Source organism: Scyliorhinus torazame, chromosome 12, assembly GCF_047496885.1.
Source record: "Scyliorhinus torazame isolate Kashiwa2021f chromosome 12, sScyTor2.1, whole genome shotgun sequence".
Taxonomy (NCBI): Eukaryota; Metazoa; Chordata; class Chondrichthyes; order Carcharhiniformes; family Scyliorhinidae; genus Scyliorhinus; species Scyliorhinus torazame.
This window is the reverse complement of record NC_092718.1, coordinates 166,457,046-166,476,890: the sequence shown is the minus strand read 5'-3', so window position 1 is coordinate 166,476,890 and position 19,845 is coordinate 166,457,046.

The window sequence follows — 19,845 nt, the reverse complement described above, 5'->3', positions numbered from 1 at the left end:
TGGTGCCCCCACTTCAGGTCGCCCCTCCCTCGCTCTTCGCGAACCTCACCTCCGACTGTAAACCCACGCCACCAGGAGCAGGCGGTACAGTGCCCAGGACAGGACTTTTATCAAGTTGGAGGTCCAGCGGCTCTTGAGGGAGAGGATCATTGAGGCCAGTAATAGCCACTGGAGATCCCTAGTGGTGGTCATCAGGGCCAGGGAAAAGAATCGGATGGTTGTAGACTACAGCCAGACCATAAATTGGTACACGGCAACTCGATGCGTAGCCCCTTCCCCGCATAGCGGATATGGTTAATCAGATTGCACACTACCGGGTTTTCTCCACGGTAGATCTGAAGTCCGCATACATCCAGCTTCCGATCCGCCCGGAAGACCGCCACTACACTGCCTTTGAGGCAGATGGCCGCCTCTTCCACTTCCTCCGGGTCCCCTTCGGCGTCACCAGTGGGGTCTCGGTCTTCCAAAGAACGATGGACCGAATGGTTGACCAGTACGGTCTGCGGGCCACGTTCCCGTGCTTGGATAATGTCACCATCTGCGGCCATGATCAGCAGGACCACGACGCTAACCGTCAGAAGTTCCTCCAACCCGCCCAAGCCCTCAATCTCAAGCCCTACAACAAGGAGAAATGCGTTTTCTGCACAACCCAACTAGCCATCCTCGGCTATGTCGTCCTAGGGCCCGACACCGACCGCATGCGCCCCCTCCTGCAACTCCCCCTTCCCCACTGCCCCAAGGCCCTGAAAAGATGCCTGGGTTCTTTTCATATTATGCCCAGTGGGTCCCCAACTATGTGGACAAAGCCTGCCCACTTATCAAAGCCACCAGCTTTCCCCTGACGACTGAGGCCCGCCTGGCCTTCAGCCGCATCAAGGCAAACATTACCAAGGCCGCGATGCACGCGGTGGACGAGTTCATCCCCTTCCAGGTGGAGAGCGACGCGTCAGATGTCCCCCTGGCCGCTACCGTTAACCAGGCGGGCAGTCCCGTGGCCTTCTTTTCCCGTACCCTCAACGCCTCCGAGGTTCGACACTCCTATGTCGAAAAGGAAGCTCAAGCCATTGTGGAAGCTGTGCGGCATTGGAGGCACTACCTGGCCGGGAAGAGGTTCACCCTCGTCACCGACCAACGGTTGGTAGCCTTTATGTTCAACAACACACAGCGGGCCAGATCAAGAATGATAAAATCTTGAGGTGGAGAATCAAACTCTCCACCTATAATCACGATATTGTATATCATCCTGGGAAGCTCAATGAGCCCTCAGATGCCCTGGCCCGCGGCACATGCGCCAGCGCGCAAGATGACCTACTTCGGGCCATCCACAATGACCTCTGTCACCTTGGGGTCACCCGGCTTCTCCACTTCATCAAGGCCCGCAACCTGACCTACACCACCGAGGCGGTTCGGGCCATGACCAGGGACTGCCAAGTCTGCGCGGAGTGCAAGCCACCCTTCTATCAGCCAGACAAGGCCCATCTGGTGAAGGCATCCCGCCCCCTTGAGCGCCTCAGCATCGATTTCAAAGGGCTCCTCCCCTCCTCTGACCGCAACATGTATTTTCTCAACATCGTTGACGAGTACTCCTGTTTTCCCTTTGCCATCCCATGCGCCGACATGACCACGGCCACTGACATTAAGGCCCTCACAGCATCTTCACCCTGTTCGGTTTCCCCACTTACGTCCACAGTGACCGGGGCTTCTCATTTATGAGCGATGAGCTGCGTTAGTACCTGCTCGGTAAGGGCATTGCTTCGAGCAGGACTACCAGCTACAACCCCCAGGGATACGGACAGGTGGAGAGGGAGAATGCGACGGTATGGAAGGCCGCCCTTCTGGCCCTATGGTCTAGACGTCTCCCGGTTTCCCACTGGCAGGAGGTCCTCCCCAACGCGCTCCACTCCATTCGGTCGCTCCTCTGCACAGCCACAAATGAGACCCCTCACGACCGTCTATTTGTCTTCCCCAGGAAATCCACCACCAGGGTCTCACTTCCATCCTGGCTAGCAACACCGGGGCCTGTCCTCCGGATGCACGTGAGGAGCCATAAGTCCGACCTCCTAGTCGAGAGGGTCCAGCTCCTACATGCCAACCCTCAGTATGCCTACGTGGCGCACCGCGACGGCCTACAAGATACAGTCTCCCTCCGGGATCTGGCAACCGCCGGTTCCCCAGCGACCATCACCTACGCACCCCCCCTACACTGAACACCGCCCCCGCCCCTACACAGCCTACACAACCCCCCCCCCCCCACCCCGCCCCCCTCCCCCATCGCCGACCTATTGTGATGAAGCTCCAGACGACACGCTCCCGGAGTCAGCGAGCCCAACACCCATGCCCGCAGCGAGGCTGGAGCTGAGGTGATCACAGAGAACGATCAAGGCGCCGGACAGACTCGATCTGTGAGTCCACTTCGCCCCCGCTGGATTTCAATTTTTCACAGGGGGTGAAAGTGGTGAACGTATTGCTACTACAATTCATCATTGTATTGTACTGTATTATGTTGATGCCATTGTGGGCTCCGCCCCCTCAGGGGTGGTATATAAATCTGCAGCCTGTAGGCGGCACTCAGTGCAGAGCAGTCGCAGGCAGGCACAGATCTAGCTTATTAAAACCACTGTTCACTTCTACTAATCGTCTCGTGTGAATTGATGGTCGTATCAGGTATGTCGATCCCAGAGAAATAGCAAGTCCCCTGACAGACTGAGTTTCGGATAAAGTGTTTTTTTAAAATAAATTTAGAGTACCCAATTATTTTTTCTCCAATTAAGGGGCAATTTAGCGTGGCCAATCCACCTAATCAGCACATCTTTGGGTTGTGGGGGTGAAACCAACGCAGACATGGGGGGAATGTGCAAACTCCACACGGACAGTGACCCAGGGCCGGGATTCAAACCCGGGTCCTCAGCGCCGCAGTCCCAGTGCTAACCATTGTGCCACATGGCACCCCGGATAAACTGTGTTCCAAATAGTTCATTATTGTTAATGTTTTGAAAGTTGTATATTATTCTGGAACAAGGGGCTTTAAGGGGAGGGATGTGGTAGCTAGTCCCTTTAAGGGGATGTCCACAGGAAGGGTCATGTGATCCAATCACCCAATGGGAAATGAGCATAGGGGTCTCGGTGCAAAGCCTGGGCTTTTGAAGCCAGCTGTGATCCTAGTGCTGAGAATGAAGACATTGATTATAGTGCTCTCTGTATGGTTTGTATTTATAATAAATCTGTCATTGTGAGCTAACTGAGGGTCACCAAATATTGCATTTACTGCAGACAGGATGATGAATAACTGTGCCGGAAACCAAAACTATGGGCAAGGATCTTATGGCCCTCACCATGACATGTCTGCCCCGAGGGGCTGTGATGGGTCATTTAAATTAATGTTTACTCCAACGGGACCATTATGACCTGTCATGTGGGAGGGGCCATAATATTCTGGCCATGAAAAAACAATTTTTAAAAATTGAAACAGAATGGGGCGTGGCAGGGGGACAGATTTGTGGTCTGAAATTGTCGAACACGACCAAGTCCAGAAAGTGCCTAATCGAGAGATCATAGAATCATAGAATTTACAGTACAGAAGGAGGCCATTCGGCCCATTGAGTCTTCACCGGTCCTTGGAAAGGGCACCCTACTTAAGGCCATGTCTCCATCCTATCCCTGTAACCAAGTTACCCCACCTAACCTTTTTGGACACTAAGGGCAATTTATCGTGGCCAATCCACCTAACCTGCATGTCTTTGGACTGTGGGATGAAACCGGAGCACCCGGAGGAAACCCACGCAGACATGGGGAGAATGTGCAAACTCCACACAGACAGTGACCCAAGCCGGGAATCGAACTTGGGAGCCTGGAGCTGTGAAACAACTGTGCTAACTACTGTGCTACCGTGCTGCCCTCCAGCTTGTGTTGAGCTTCATTGGAACATTCGGTCTTCTGTTAGGCAAGGGTTTAGGATGACTGAACCAAGGTAGATAGATGAAGTTAAGATACAGCTTAACCATGATTTAACTAAATAGTGGAAGAGACTTGAAGGGCTGAATGGCCCACTCCTATTTCTATGTCCTCATTGCTCTCCTGCGCTGTGTATTTGTAAGCCCAATGGTCATTTAAATATTACAAGGAGGCTGAAAGACTCCGAATTAAGCACCATTTTTAACTCAATCCTGTCCAGTTGGGTTTCTTGGGCCACAGGAAATCAAGTGGGCAAAGTGAGCTGAGGATTGTTGGATCGAAAGTTTGATGTTTTTCCACTTTACTGCTGGATTTAGTTTACCTGCTTCACCTCCCACACTCCTCCACCTCCAACATTAATCTCCCTCCTGGCTCTTCCAATCTCCCCCATCCCTGACCTGTACAAACACTCCAAGAGACCACTCAAGTCTCCACCACCCCAAAGCTCTTCAGATCTTTGCAACAAGGCACTCCCACCAAGGCCCTTTGGATCTCCTGACACACTGATCCAAACCTGATATCTCCTCCACCACTGTGCTTTAAATCCCTCACTTCTGGCCTCTCCACTTCCCACCTGTGGCCTGGGGCTGAATGATGGCTTAGCTGGCAACCAGCTGGACTTTTGATCCGATTGGCTCAGTTTGAGAAATGCGAGTGAAGAATGTTAATCGGATTGTACCATAAAATTGGCCGGATCTGAGGGAATCTCATTTTTCTGGGCTTTCTGACCTTGAAGCCGCCACATATCACCCCTCTCCCTCTACCTACCCACCTCTCTACTTCCCCCTCGCTAACATCCCTGGAGGACAATGATGGCAACACAACAGGAAGGTAATCAAAAGAAACATTAGAGCAGGAGACCACCTACAGAGAGAGACAGTTTGATCTACAGCTCTGACTAGTGTCCTTTGTATTCATTCCTCTTATGTGCTGGGGTAAGAGTATGTTTCATCAGGTGAAAAACCTCTTGAAAAGGAGGGGAAAAAATAGGGAGACAATGTACATAGACTGAGCAAGAAGGACATTGACAATAACAAAATCAAATAACCAAAGGAATTCTCTGAAACCCAGGTTTGCATGTTTGAAATTACAAAAATATGATTAGTGCATCAGCGATGTGGTTGACGACAAAAAATGGTCAAGAGCTGGAACTAAGGGTGCAAAACAATCTGTAAAGTGAATGCACAGGGAGAGATAGAACTATTACATTATTGTTTGGATGACAATAGAAAGAGTGGATGTGAAAAAGGCACTACGATTGGAACCGTATGGATGAGAATGATAAGGTTGACAAGCTATTCATTATAACTATTGACTAGCAACTCAAGATAAACCGGCAGAGAGGGAGTGGTTTGACAAGCAGGGCTGCAGAGAAAACATTAGGAGACATGTAAAGGTATTCCCAATATCCACAATGAAGCGAGATTGAGGGAATTATAATAATAACCTTCATTAGTGTCACAAGTAGGCTTACAATGAAGTTACTGTGAAAATCCCCTAGTCGCCACACTCCGACGCTTGTTCGGGTACACTGAGAGAATTCAGAATGTCCAATTCACCGAACAAGCACGTCTTTCGGGACTTTGTGTGAGGAAACTGGAGCACCCGGGGGAAACTCACACAGACACAGGGAGAATGTGCAGACTCCGCACAGACAGTGACCCAAACCGGGAATTAAACCCAGGTCCCTGGCACAATGAAGTAACAGTGCTAACCACTGTGTTACCGTGCTGCCCCAGGATTCATGGAACTACTTTTCAGTGATGCCAGGCCACTTCTGTTCAATAATATAATTATCAATGGATTATTTGGGATGATCAATCTATGACAGCAACAACAGCCTCAGAGATTCAGACCAACATACGAACTGTTGGAGCAGGAGCAAGTCCCTCGAGCCCGCTCCACCATTCAATACGATCATGGCTTATCTGATTACAACCTTCCCGCTAACCCCCGATAACCTTCCACCCCCTCACATATCAAGAATCTATCTAGCTCTGCCTTAAAAATATTCAAAGGCTCTGCTTCCACTGCCTTTTGATGGAGAGAGTTCCAGAGATTCTCAATCCTCTGAGGTGATGGAATGGGGGAAGAAGAGAGACGGCCCAGGTAAATTTCAGGACAGAACCATTGAGGTGGATATGGAGAGCGATGGCGGATATATGGAATGGATTTACCATATTAATTTTCACACATGCAATGTTGACAAATTACAGTCAAATGTAATGGTGCTGAATGATTCATGGCTCATACGTGTAGAATGTCTTCTGTGGAAACTGAGAGGATTAAACATTAATGAGGTTCCTGGACCATTGGGATGCAATCGAGAATCATCAAGGAATTAAAGGAATTAGTGATGCTCAAAGCTGTACAAATACTGGAATAGTTGCCGAGAACTGGAATATGGCACGTGCAAATCAAAACCCGGGTATGATACCCAGTGGTATTTAGATTGTTTCCACTCAGTCAGTGTATCTGCCAAGAATACTGCAAACATTTATCAGGATAAATGGGCTTCCAGCAACACTTCAGTGAAGTTATAGTTGCAAACCTTGAGCAGCTCCAAGAAAATTTCCTTCATCTGGAAAAACGCTTGATGGAAAGTTACTGAATGTTTCAAATTAACATCCAAAAGATGTCAGATGGATCAGCCTGGTTTGTCTGTAATACGAACACACTTGAAAAATATTTGCGGAGTTTGTTGTTGGGGATAATTCAGTAGGGAATTCAGTTTACTTAGGTTGTCAAAGGTTTTGGATAAGGCTCCTCGTGTGAGACTAATAAGAAAATTTAAGCCCTATAGCAACGTTGACAAGTGAGTGAGCTGCATTGTGAATTGGAGTAGCAACAGGTGATTGAAGGTGCTGATAAGTGAGAAATGCTTTACTTGGGATAAAACCACCAGTGGAATAACATAAAGAGCTGTTCTGAAGCCTTGCTTCTGTGTTGGTTAATATCAGCTATTCACTGCAGACCTGAGATCAAACTGGGCAATCATGTACCATTTGGCTCAGTTGTACACTGGATATTTACCAAATGGGGTGTTGTAAGAGCTATCGTGCAGATATTATTATTCACTCTGTTGTAATGTATGTTGCAGAGTAAAATGGTAGCTTTTGTGTCAGACAAAGCCAATTTAAGATAGTCAGACTGAGCTTCTTATATCTGCAGGCAATTTAAAAAAATGTAACTCTTAAGTTCTCAAGGGACTAAAATCTACCAAATCTGGACTGTAACTGAGGACTGATCCTACTGCCCACAGATCTCCCCCCAGCTGCAAAGTCGTTTGTTTAGTTGTTTGCCTTGAAAAGTTACAGTGGTCATTATTTCAACTACTCTCTGGGGCTAACAAGAAATTTCTACTAACCTCTTGCGTCACTTTCTTGGGGTAAGTTCTTATTTGATGACCTACACACGGCACATGGTCATTGTGGAATTAGTTTCTCACTCATACGGCATAACTCTTATCCACGCAATTATCAGCTCTGAACCCAAATAGCCCAATGTTCTCAGGTTGTCCTTCTCCCTCCAGAAATGTTGGTGCAACCGAAGCTCCACTGCCTCTGTCCTAGAATTATAGAAAGGTTACAGCACAGAAGGAGGCCATTTGGCCATTCTTGTCCATGCCTGTCCAAGCACACCCAGATGCCCTTTCTAATCCCATCGTCCTGCACCTCGTCCATAGCTCTGTAGCTCACAGTTGCAAATCTAGGTGCTTTTTAAAAGAGTTTAGGGTTTCTACCTCCACCATCAACTCGGGCAGCGAATTCCAGGCTTCCACTACGCTCTGTGTAAAAATGTTCTTCTTCAGGTCCCCTCAACACCTTCTGCCACTTATCTTGAATCTCTGTTCCCTGGTTCTAGGATTCTCCACCAAAGGAAACAATTTTATCCTGTCCACTCTATCACTTACTCTCATAATTTGTACACCCCAATTAAGTCACTCCCTCAGCCTTCTTTGTTCAAAGGAAAATAATCTCAACCTATCCAATCTTTCCTCATAGCTAAACTTTTCTAGACCTGGCAGCATTCTTGTAGACCTCTTCTGTACTCTCTCCAGCACAATAATGTACTTCCTGTAATGTGGTAACCAGAATTGCACACAATACTCCAGCTGTGGCCTCACCAGTGTTTTATACAATTCCAGCATTATGTCCTTACTTTTATATTCTATATTTCTGCTAATGAAGGAGAGCATTCCATATGCTTTCTTAACAACCTTGTCTGCTTGAATCGTTGGCTTTAGGCACCTGTGTGCTTGTACACCAACATCTCTCAGTTCATCTACCCTCTTAGTATTTATCCATTTACCCATTTATCGTGTACTCCTTATAACTGTTTGACCTCCCTAAATGCATGACCTCACACTTCTCTGTGTTAAATTCCATGTTCTATATCATTTTGAAGATTAAAGCTATCCTCTACACTGTCCAGAACTCAGTAAATCTTTGTGTCATGTACAAATTTCCTAATTGTGCTCCCCAAGTTCATGTCCAAATCGTTAATATATAACACAAACATGAAGGATCTCAACACTGAGACCTGTGGAAAAACCACTTGAAACAGCTTTCCATTTGCAAGGGCAGTCATTGACCATTACCCTTTGTTTCCTGTTACTAAACCAACTTTTTATCCAGTTTGCTACATTGCCCTGTATCCCTTGGGCTTTTACTTTTTTTTGACCAATCTGCCATGTGGGACCTTGTCAAACATCTTGCTAAAAACTATCTATACCACATTCACTGCACTACCTTATCAATCCTTCTTGTCACTTCCTCAAAGAAGTCAATCAAATTTGTGAGGCAAGAGCTTCCTTTAACAAATCCATGCTGACTATCCCTGACTAGACCCTGCCTTTCTTTGTGACAGTTAATCCTATCTCTCAGGATTGATTCTACTAATTTGCCCACCACCGACCTGAGACTAACTGGCCTATAATTGCTTGGCATTTCTTTCGATCTCTTTTTAAACAATGGAACCACATTTGCATTTCTTCTGATACCTTCCCTGTATCTAGTGGGGATTGGAAAATCATCCTCAGAGCATCTTCTATCTCCTCCCTCACCCCCTTCAGTAGCCTCAGAAACAATCTATCTGGCCCTGGCGACCTATCAACTTTCATGAATTCCAACCCTTCGAATACGTCCTCTCTCTTTATGATTATCCCATCCAATATTTTGCATCCTGGACTGCTATATCTGCATCATTCATTTCCTTAGTAAACACGGAGACAAAATATTCATTTAAAATCTTCTCAAAGTCTCTGCATCTACACACAAGTTCAATTCTTCATCTCTGATAGGTCCCACTGTTTCCTTAACAAACCTTTAACTATTAATATATTGGCAAAATGCCTTTGGGTTTTCTTTAACTTTACTTGCTAATCTTTTTACCTGGCCTCTCTTTGATTTACTTATTTCCTTTTTACTTCATCCCTGCACTTCCTATCCTCGTCTCGGCTATCTGCAGTGCTTATAGTTCTCGTCTATACCAAATCACCTATCATTCCTATCCTTGCTGTTATTGGTTCCTGGTCCCCCAACACCTCCACTTTAAAAATCTTATCCTTATTTTTACATCTTTACATGACCTTGTGGCTCCCTCTGACTGTGACCATCTCAAGCTCTTTAGTTCTCCATATCTCTGGTTTCCTCCAACTCTGGTCACTTTCCCTTCCCGCTCCTACCTTTGCCCCACTAATTGCCCCGCCAACTGCTCGGTACCCATGGTCTTTAAGCCTCTGCCTAACTGCCTCTCCATCTCCTTCAGTTTCTTTAAGACCTGCTTAAAGTACACTTTTGGTCAACTCTCCTTTGGCATTGCATTCATCTGTGCCTGATTGTGATATTCTGTAATGTTGGCAACATTAAAAACACCAATATAAATTCACACTTTTTATTTGTTCTTTTCACTTTCCAATTGCATTTTGTACACATCTACTTACCCTCAGTATATTTTAGACAATTTCATCACATACAATCCTTCCAAATTTCAATCGATTATCAACCTTTTTAGTTACGCATATATATTCTGTCTTAGTACAGTCTATAATTAAATCCTTTACGAGCACTGTCACCCCACTCTCTCTATTCGATCTCCATCTTTCCCGAAAATGAAACCAGGGATATTAAATTACCAGTCCTCTCCAAATTTATACCACATTTCCATCATAGTTAATACATCATATCCCTCCATAGTTATTTATGAGCCTAGCACTCCAATTTTGTTTTTGAATATGTGATGCATTCAGGCACATATCTCACAATCCTGACTCCAATTTTAGAGAGATTTTGAAGGAAATTTCCCTTGATGCTGTCCTTTAATTTTTTGATATCCCTTTTCCCCTCCTATTTCTATCTCTCATTATCTCCTTGCCTCTCTCTTTCCCTTACTTCCCCTTTGTCCTTTCACCAAGAAAGGTTGCGATGTATTACTGATCCGTGAGACAATGCAAGTATAAGGGTGCAGATCAGTTTGATTTCAGCTCCAAGAATGGTAAGAAATGAAGATTTTCAACCGATGTGCACACGGTATTGTTGGGAGGCTTTCTGCAATGAACATTCATCCTTGCCTTAGTTATGGGGACTCTTTGCTTTGTTGTGGGAAAGTTTGAATATCATTTACATTTACACAGTTCTTAAAATGTTGGCCGTAATTTGAAAGAGAAATTGTCCTCCGCTGCACAAGGTTGTTTTTGTATAACTCCAATCTCTCTGGATGCAGGTGACAAACGGACTCCATCAGAGTTGAAGAATTGGTTATTAATAAACCGAAGTATGAACAGAATCTCCCCCAATTATCGCAACCCTCCCCACAACCCTCTTTTAAAAAAAAACCAGAAACCTCTCACAACCCCTTCTTGCAATGATTTCTACTGGCAGTTCCTCATGTTTTAGAAGTTGCAGGCTTTATCATCCTGAAGAGGCATTTTCTTCCCTGTGCTTTGGAGATATCGCAAAACCCTCATTCTGCCTGAATAAACTTCTGTGGTTTGCAAGACTGGTGTGTACAGTGACAAATTCCCCTCTATCAAAATGTGGCAGTGTGTAATTTGTTTCAGAGTATCACTGTGCCTCCAACCCCAGTAAAGTTAGATGTATTGATGAATTTATCTGTTGTTATGAAAGTGACAAATATGGGAATGATTAATCACCTCCAAGGGCAGTTTACTGTGACAACAGCCATTTTAACGTTATAAATTGCCGTGTGTTGTTAGCAATGCTAATCTCCCGCCTGTCACCCTTCTCAATGAGGCATTGGGCTTATTTAGGCTCTTAACATGGATTGACACAGAACAATGAGATGCAAATTCATTCAGTGTACCTTCACTTTGGGTCCACTTACTGACATTAAATTTGATTTGTAGACCTGGGAGCAAAAGTTCTTGAATGCTGTTGTATTTATTACCAGTCTATTTGCAGCAACTCTAGATTTGTGCTGCATCTTTTTAAGTTAACATAGTGTTCCCCTTCGCCCACCTCACCTATCTCATTGTGCCCCATCGCCCCAATTGCATCACAAACTGTTTCTCTATGAAGGGATCTTCTTCCAGTCTTCTAGCACCGCCCTTAATTACATCTGGAACAAAACTATCAGAAGAATGTAATTGCACGAGAAAGGGTGCAGAGGAGATTCACGAGGATGTTGCCTGGCCTGGAGCATTTCAGCTATGAAGAGAGGTTGGATAGGTTGGAGTTGTGCTAATTCGAGCAGAGAAGGCTGAGTGGGGACCTCATCGAGATGTACAAAATTATGAAGGACATAGATAGGAAGAAACCTTTCCCCTTAGTAGAGGGGTCAATAACCAAGCAGCATAGATTTAAAGAAAGGTGCAGAAGATTTAGAGGGGATTCGAGAAAATTTTCACCCAGAGGGTGGTGGGAATCTGGAACTCACTGCCTGAAAGGGTGGTAGAGACGGGAACATTCTTAACATTGAAGAAGCATTTAGATGAGCACTTGATATGCCATCGTATATAAGGCTACAGACCAAGTTCTGGAAAATGGGATTACACGGGTTGCTGCTTGATGGCCAGCACAGACATGATGGACCTCTTTCTGTACTGTAAAACTCTCTGACTATTACTATAAAAAAAAGGCAAGGTGACCATGAAACTACTGGACTATCACAAAAGCCCAGCTGGCTCTCTGATCCCCTTTCCCAGGCCCACAGCAACACGATTGACTCTTAACTGCTCTCTGAAGTGGCCAATAGCGAGTCACTCAGTTGGATCAAAATGCTGCTGTGAAAGACCGAAGACATTCGCAAAGGCGGCCCCCCATGACCTTTACAAGGTCAATTTGGAAAGGTCAATACACGCTGACTTGCCAGCCGTGCCCACTTCCTGGGAATAAATAAATCAGCAACAAGCCAATTATCAATTCACAAGATCATCCTTGAAATTCCCAGATGTGGAACTATTCCCTGCATTGAGTCATGCCCATTCTGGGGTTATTGATCATTCTGGTTTGATCCATAGCAGCAAACTGCATCCTGTCTACATCTTATTTAAATTGACAAGTACCCAGAGTGCAGGAGAGCAGAGAGGTCGCAAAGAGTGGAAGAGAAGACCAAGCATTTTGCAAAGGCCTGATTTGGCAGCTCTGAACTTCAATTTTAAACATTGCAGGAGGAAGAGAACTGAGCAATTCCTCTCCGCAGAAGTCTTGGGAAAGAAGGAAATCATGAGGAGTGTTTTTTGGACATAATGAGGAGGAAGAGTGTGCAGAGCAGGGAACGAGAGAGGACTGGTCGGAGGAGTAATGAGCACGTCATCCTGATAAAACAGAAATAAATGAGCAAAGTTGTGTTGGAGGATAGAGGTGGTGGACAGATTGGCTACATGGGTTGCTCCCTCTGATGTGCGCACGAGAGAAGGGAGATTTCATTAGTGCATGGCAAGGGCCCTCAAACATAACTCACATCAGTTTTGTGTGGTGGATAATACTGTACTGGATCCTCACTTGTTTTATCACCTCATCGTTGTCACGGAGTCAGTTGTCTTCCTCCCTGGCCATCTGGAGGGCTCTCCCCTCAAATTTGAAGAGAACTTTATACTCAGGCATCCCTCTGCCTGTCTGGAACCTCTCTATATAATGTGCCAGCTTGTCCTGCATGAAGACAGATGGAGAGCGGGTAAGCAGGATGCGTGCCAGGGCAGATGCTAAGGGTGCCTGGCATGTGTGGATGGTGAGTGGGACCAGGGAGGTGATGAGGACACTGTGATATTCTTTGCTTTCTGAATGAGGATGGCTTTGAAGTGTAGTGTCTCATAAAGAACATCAAGTTAAGTTTTGAACAAAGCTAATTTATTTATATTACAACTAAACAGATTCAACTTGCTTGTTAAGATATCAAAGATTACAGATTCACTACAACTATGATTGTAATTACAGAGCTCCTGATAACATAACTATTCTCTACCTCACCTAACAACCTTCTCCCCGAATTAAGAGCATCACGTAATCCACGTGCTTGCACTTGATCGCCATCTTGTGGTTGGATGCAGTTACAGTAAATAATAATAATAATCGCTTATTGTCACAAGTAGGCTTCAATGAAGTTACTGCGAAAAGCCCCTAGTTGCCACATTCCGGCGCCTGTTCGGGAAGGCCAGTACGGAGATTGAACCCACGCTGCTGCCTTGTTCTGCATTACAAGCCAGCTATTTAGCCCACTGTGCTAAACTAGCCCCTAATAATCGCTTATTGTCACAAGTAGGCTTCAACAAAGTTATTGTGAAAAGCCCCTCTATCTCAAGGAGGAAGCCAGATATTCTTGGGCACCCATAGGGAGGAGGAGCAGCCGGTCCATAGGCTGGGGCTATCCACCCAGATGACTCTGGGAGTGTCCAGCCCATTCAACCCCCTCTTCCTGTGACTGCCTCAACCCCAGCAGCTCAGGCAGGGTTAGTAAGGTCCAGTTGCACAGCGTGGGCATGGATGTCGGGAACTTGTAGAGAACATCCACCTCTGTAAATAAACGTTCACTTACTGCACCCTCTCTATAGCTCCTTGTTCTAATGAGATGTCTTCCAGTAATGGCAGTCAGACAACTGGATTCCAATTCCACAGAAAGGTGTGGTGCTCTCTCCAGAGCTTCCTCCATGTGCTCTCTGCAAGGTTGTCAGCTCTTTGAAGGCATCCCCTCACAGTGACACATCAGTCATGCCTGTTTCTCATCAGGAATGAGGACATCTCCAACAACGGGCTGGGTTACCATCATCCATCCCAAGTCATTGTCAATGTGTGCTCTCTGCACATGTTTCCCTGCTGCTTGCCCCCATAAAACATTAGCCTCCGCCTCCGGTGACACTGAATCTCAAGGGTGCAGATCACCAAGGAGGATCTTAGGTCAGGATGAGTGAAACTGCCCAGGCGGCATCACCATGATGTGACCCAGGTTACTGACAGCAAGCGAGCTGCATTCAGCCAGACAGGAGACAGACATTCGTAATAGCTCTTTGAGGATCAATGCACTGCCCTCACTGCAAGTCGGCATCATCGTCCTGCAGCATAGGGACTATGGGCAGCTGCTTCTTCCCCATGACATGAGCCTGATCAATGAGGGTGTGCAGTGCCAGCAGTCAGACAGGACAACAATACTCATGGAAGAGACATGAGGATCATGGGATGTGCTCAATGGTTCGCATCATCACCATCCATGAATCAGGCAGCACTGAACACGTCCTGAGCTCCTTTGCTCCTTCTGGCCATCGCCACGGTCTTATGGCCGACGGCCCGTCCTCCACATTGTCCCTCTCGACATTCTCCTCATCCTAGGAAAGTGCTGTTCCTCCATCTCCTCAGGCAGTTCCTCGCCCCCTTGAAGTGGCAGGTTGTGAAAGGCACAGCAGACAAGCACAATGCACGACACCCTCTGTGGATTGAACTACAGGGCTACACCAGAGCAGTTTAGGCGCTGGAACCACATTTTCAGCATCTCTACTCCTCCAAAGTACATGTAGCAGCATGAGCCTCATTGTATCTGGTCTCAGGTGGATTCTGTGGTCTCCGTACAGGCATCATCAGCCACATCCTCAGTGGATATCCCTTGTCCCCAAGAAGCAAATCCTGCAGCTGCTGTGGGCCCTTAAAAATGGCAGGGATCTGAGAGCAGCTCAGGATGTGTGAGTCCTGGACACTCCTCGGGAACTGAGCATGCACCTGGAGGATGCGCTTTGCACATCGCAGACCAGCTGAACATTTAGGGAGTGCAAGCTCTTGCATTGTCTCATGCTTCACTCCAAGGCCTTGTGCACAACCCAGTCAACCGGGAGCACCTGTGAAAATGCACCTCCGCAAACATCTGCTGAGCTGGAGTGATCTCCTCAGCCAGTGTGCCCCTGCTCGCTGTCAAAGGGGATGCATACACTTGCTCATTCAGCCAATACTGTAGGGAGACCATAGCAGTCACTGAATGTGGAGTTCAGCGCGCCAAGTGTTAACTGCTTGATGAGCTATAACTGCTATATGAGTAATCAATGATACTCATATATGTCAGTGGTGATTTAGTGGACATAATTGGGTGGGCAGTCAGGCTGCAGGCATGTTGATTGAGTTGTAGCTGAATGATCTCATCTGCAGCAGAATGTTCATCATTGACATTCGCCCCATTAGATTTGCCTTTGTCAGTAATAAGCTTGCAGCCCTCCTACCCTAAGGTATGAATGAAGCAGTCAGTCTGTGATGACTGGTTGCCCGTCCACCGTGTGAGCCCAGGATTTCCTTCCCAGTGTCACGGCCTTCCAAGAAGACAAAGGCCCAGCAGCAGAAGAATGCTGCCTCAGGAACGGTCATTTTAAGATTTGGCTGGCTTCCCATTCTGAGGCTGAGTCCTCTGTCTTTCTGCTCCCCCTCCCCCCATCCCCCCCTCCGGCCATGAGGCCTGTGCTCCTTTGTCCTGGTTCCATTGCCTCTTCAGTCCCAGTACCTGACCCTCCAGCCTCTGTGCCTGCAGCCTTCAGCCCAGGTGCATTGGTCCCCCCTAACACTGGTGCCTCTGTTGGTAATCCCTTCGCTGCTGCTGGTAACCCTATTGCCTCTGTCACTACCACCGCCTCTCTACGGGTAACCCCCATCACCTCTTCTGGCACCCCCAAATCCTTTGCCGGTGCCCCTGAGGCCTCTGCCAGTAGCTCCTCACTTTTGCCGATATCTCTGAGGCCTCTGGTGGTACTCCCCCCCACCCCCCCCCCCCTCGCCTCTGCCGTTACCCCTGAGTCTTATGTTGGTGCCCTCTCTCCGCTCTGAAAAAGCAGTGCCGCATAGTGAATATGTTCACCTCCGAACTGACCTCAAAGGTTTTTTGTCAGTCACGCAGCCATGGGTGGACCTTTGAACGTGGGGGAGACGATTGCTACGGGAGGCCCGATAATGATATGCAAACAAATGGAAATAATGTTCCCGATGTTGCATGGTGGAAAACCCATTGTGTCACTGGCGGGGGGAGGGACGATCATGGTGAGATTTTGAGCTGATGTAATACAGGATTTGGGCCTCTTGGGAAATGTTCAGCTGTCTACCTAGATGACGTTTTGATTACAGGGACGTCGGAGCAGGAACATTTGGAAAATCTGGAGGCTGTCCTTAGACGCCTTTCGGAGGCTGGAGTCTGTTTACGTCGCACAAAGTGCGTATTTCAGGCAAAAGAAGTAGTCTACCTAGGTTATCGGGTGGACCGCGAAGGTCTGCACCCCGTCGCAGAGAAGGTGCGTGCAATTCAACATGCCCCCGCCCCGACTGACACTTCGCATCTTCATTCTTTTCTCGGTCTCGTAAACTATTACGGGAAGTTCCTCCCCAATCTGGCAACTACGCTGGCCCCGTTGCACCTTCTACTAAAGAAAAATCACACCTGGGTTTGGGGTCAGCCGCAAGAAACCGCTTTCCGGCGGGTAGAGCAACAATTGTCGTCGTCTGGGTTACTAACCCACTATGATCCTGGAAAGCCTTTGCTCGTCACATGTGATGCATCCCCGTATGGTATTGGGGCCGTCCTGTCCCACAAGATGGAGAACGGGGCCGAACAACCGATAGCTTTCGCCTCCCGCACATTGACTGCAGCGGAGAAAAAGTCCGTGCAGATCGAGAAAGAGCGCCTGGCAGTGGTTTTTGCGGTGAAACGCTTCCACCAGTACGTGTACGGCCGCCATTTCACTATCGTGACTGATCATAAGCCCCTGCTGGGACTTTTCCGAGAGGATAAGCCAATACCGCCCATTGCTTCCGCACGGATCCAGCGCTGGGCTTTGTTGCTTGCTGCATACGAGTATTCTCTGGAGCACAAACCAGACACGCAGATAACAAATGCCGACGCACTGAGTCGATTGCCTTTATCGACCGGCCCCATGTCGACCCCCACAACCGGTGAGGTGGTTGCAACCCTAAATTTTATGGACACCTTGCCTGTCATGGCATCACAGATCCGTGAGTGGACCCAGACGGAGCCAGTCCTGTCAAAGGTTCGGCACATAGTCCTGTATGGTGGGCAGCATAGACAGCTCCCAGGCGAGTTGCGGGCATTTTCCTCCAAGCTGTCAGAATTCAGCGTGGAAGACGGCATCCTCTTGTGGGGGACGCGTGTGATTGTCCCGGAAAAAGGCCAGGAGCTGATACTAACAGACTTGCACAATGGGCATCCAGGCGTGACCAAAATGAAAATGTTGGCCCGGAGTTATGTCTGGTGGCCAGGCCTCGACACCGACATTGAGAAGGTGGCCCAAAACTGCTCCATTTGCCAGGAGCATCAGAAGCTTCCGCCGGCCGCGCCCCAACATCACTGGGAATGGCCAGGGCGGCCTTGGGCACGCTTGCATGCAGATTTTGCAGGCCCTTTTCAAGGATCCATGTTCCTTCTACTAATTAACGCCCAGTCCAAATGGCTAGAGGTGCATAAGAACAATTGAAAAGATGCGTTTGTCGTTTAGCCCGCATGGCCTCCCCGAGGTGCTGGTCACGGATAACGGCACTCCATTCACGAGTGAGGAGTTTGCGAGGTTCACGAAGATGAACGGCATCCGCCATATCCGCACTGCCCCTTACCACAGTGCAGACATTCAAAAGAGGCCTAAAGAAGCAGTCTTCCGGATCAATGGACACGAGACTGGCTCGCTTTTTGTTTACGTACAGGACCACCCCCCATGCAGTGACTGGGGTAGCTCCTGCAGAACTCCTAATGGGCCGGAGACTTCGCACCCGCCTTAGTATGGTTTTCCCGGACATTGGCGCAAAAGTACACCGCACACAAGAACGGCAGGGACATGGATTTTCTCGGCATCGGCCGATTCGGCAGTTTGTGCCCGGTGACCCAGTGTTCGTTCGGAATTTTGCTGGTGGCGCCCAATGGGTTCCTGGTGTAATCTTTCGCCAAACGGGCCCTATATCTTACCAAGTGCAAGCCCAGGGTCGTCTCCAGCGAAAACATGTAGACCACGTTCGGTCCAGAAGACCATCCCCTCAAAAGATTCCCCGCCCCCGGAGCTCATTTCACCAGCCGCAGAGACCAGAGACAAGGGAAGGTAATCCTCACAATCTTCCACTGGTGCCTCACTTGAAGCCTGTGCAGGTCGTTACGGGACCAAATGGAGATAGAGACGCTGGCATGACGGAGGCAGCAGACTCTGACTCCGAGATGGAGATACAGGATGAATCAGAGGGGGCCGTGGATGTACAACCACTGGTTCATCACGGAAGCGCCGGTCTCCGTCTCATTACACGTCGCCTGATTCAGCGCCGCGTGCAAATGGTGTCCGGCCTGCGGCCAAACAAGTCTGACGCCCTCCTTCGCCAGGGTCTTCGGTGGATTCCTTGGACTTTGGGGGGGAGGGATGTTATAACCTGCCTACTTACCATTGGCTGGGGACTAATGACTATCCCACAATCCTGTGGGAGTATGAGCTTCCCCAATGAGGGGGGGCGGAGAAACCACTAGTAAACTCCTAGTATAAATAAAGCTGGCCAGTTCAGGAACCAGCAGGAAGGAGTATGTAGCAAGGGAAGTTACTGCTACTGTTACGTATATATGTTCTAGTAAATAAATGTTATTACTTTGTATCCTTAAAACTTGTGCTGGATTCTTCGTGGCCCTTACAAAAGTTTATTTATTTTCAAAGACGACAGCTCACATTTACTGAGTTTGAAATACAGATACTAAGCAAATGAAGATGAAGAGATAATGAAAGATGATGGTCAGGATTCTCCGTGCAACCCGCTACGTTAAAGCAGCCCGCCACACTGCTGGCAGGGGAATTTGTCTATTCCCACCATTGTCAACGGGGTTTCCCAATGAATGCACCCTCGCCACCGGGAAATCCATGACAGGGGTGCGGCGTCAGCGAGACCGGAAGATGCCACAGGTGCAAATGGCCAGAAAATTTCAGCCTCTGTCAATTATTGTTGTGGGACCATTGCTTGAATTCCTCCTTTCTAAAGCGAAGGGGTTGAAACTTGAGGTTCTGTGTAGCAGCTGCGATGGCTTCTGCAGTTCACCTGTCGGTATTTGCTGTTTTCAGATGAACGCAGCGGGTTTTGGGGACTGACAGTTTACTATTTGGTCATGTAGATTAAATGGACTCTTTAAACAGAACAGCAGTTGAGTTCTGAATACCTTCCTCTGTTTCCTCCCTTGGCTAAGGACCCCCACTGAAGTTGTTTCTCAGAGTTCTTCCTGAGTTTCTGCACACAAAATGCTGTCTGCAGCCAGACTTTCAACGGTTCCAAAACGTAAAATTGTTGCTGTCCCAAACTATTGAAATGCGCTTCCATATAGGTATTGGGTTAGTCTGAGGGTGTGGGGGGGGGGTGGTATAGTCTTACCCACTGTGTTTTTAACAAAGGTAATTGACCTTCTAAATGTCTCAGCCTTGAACTTAAAGGGTTCTTTTTCTCCCAGAAT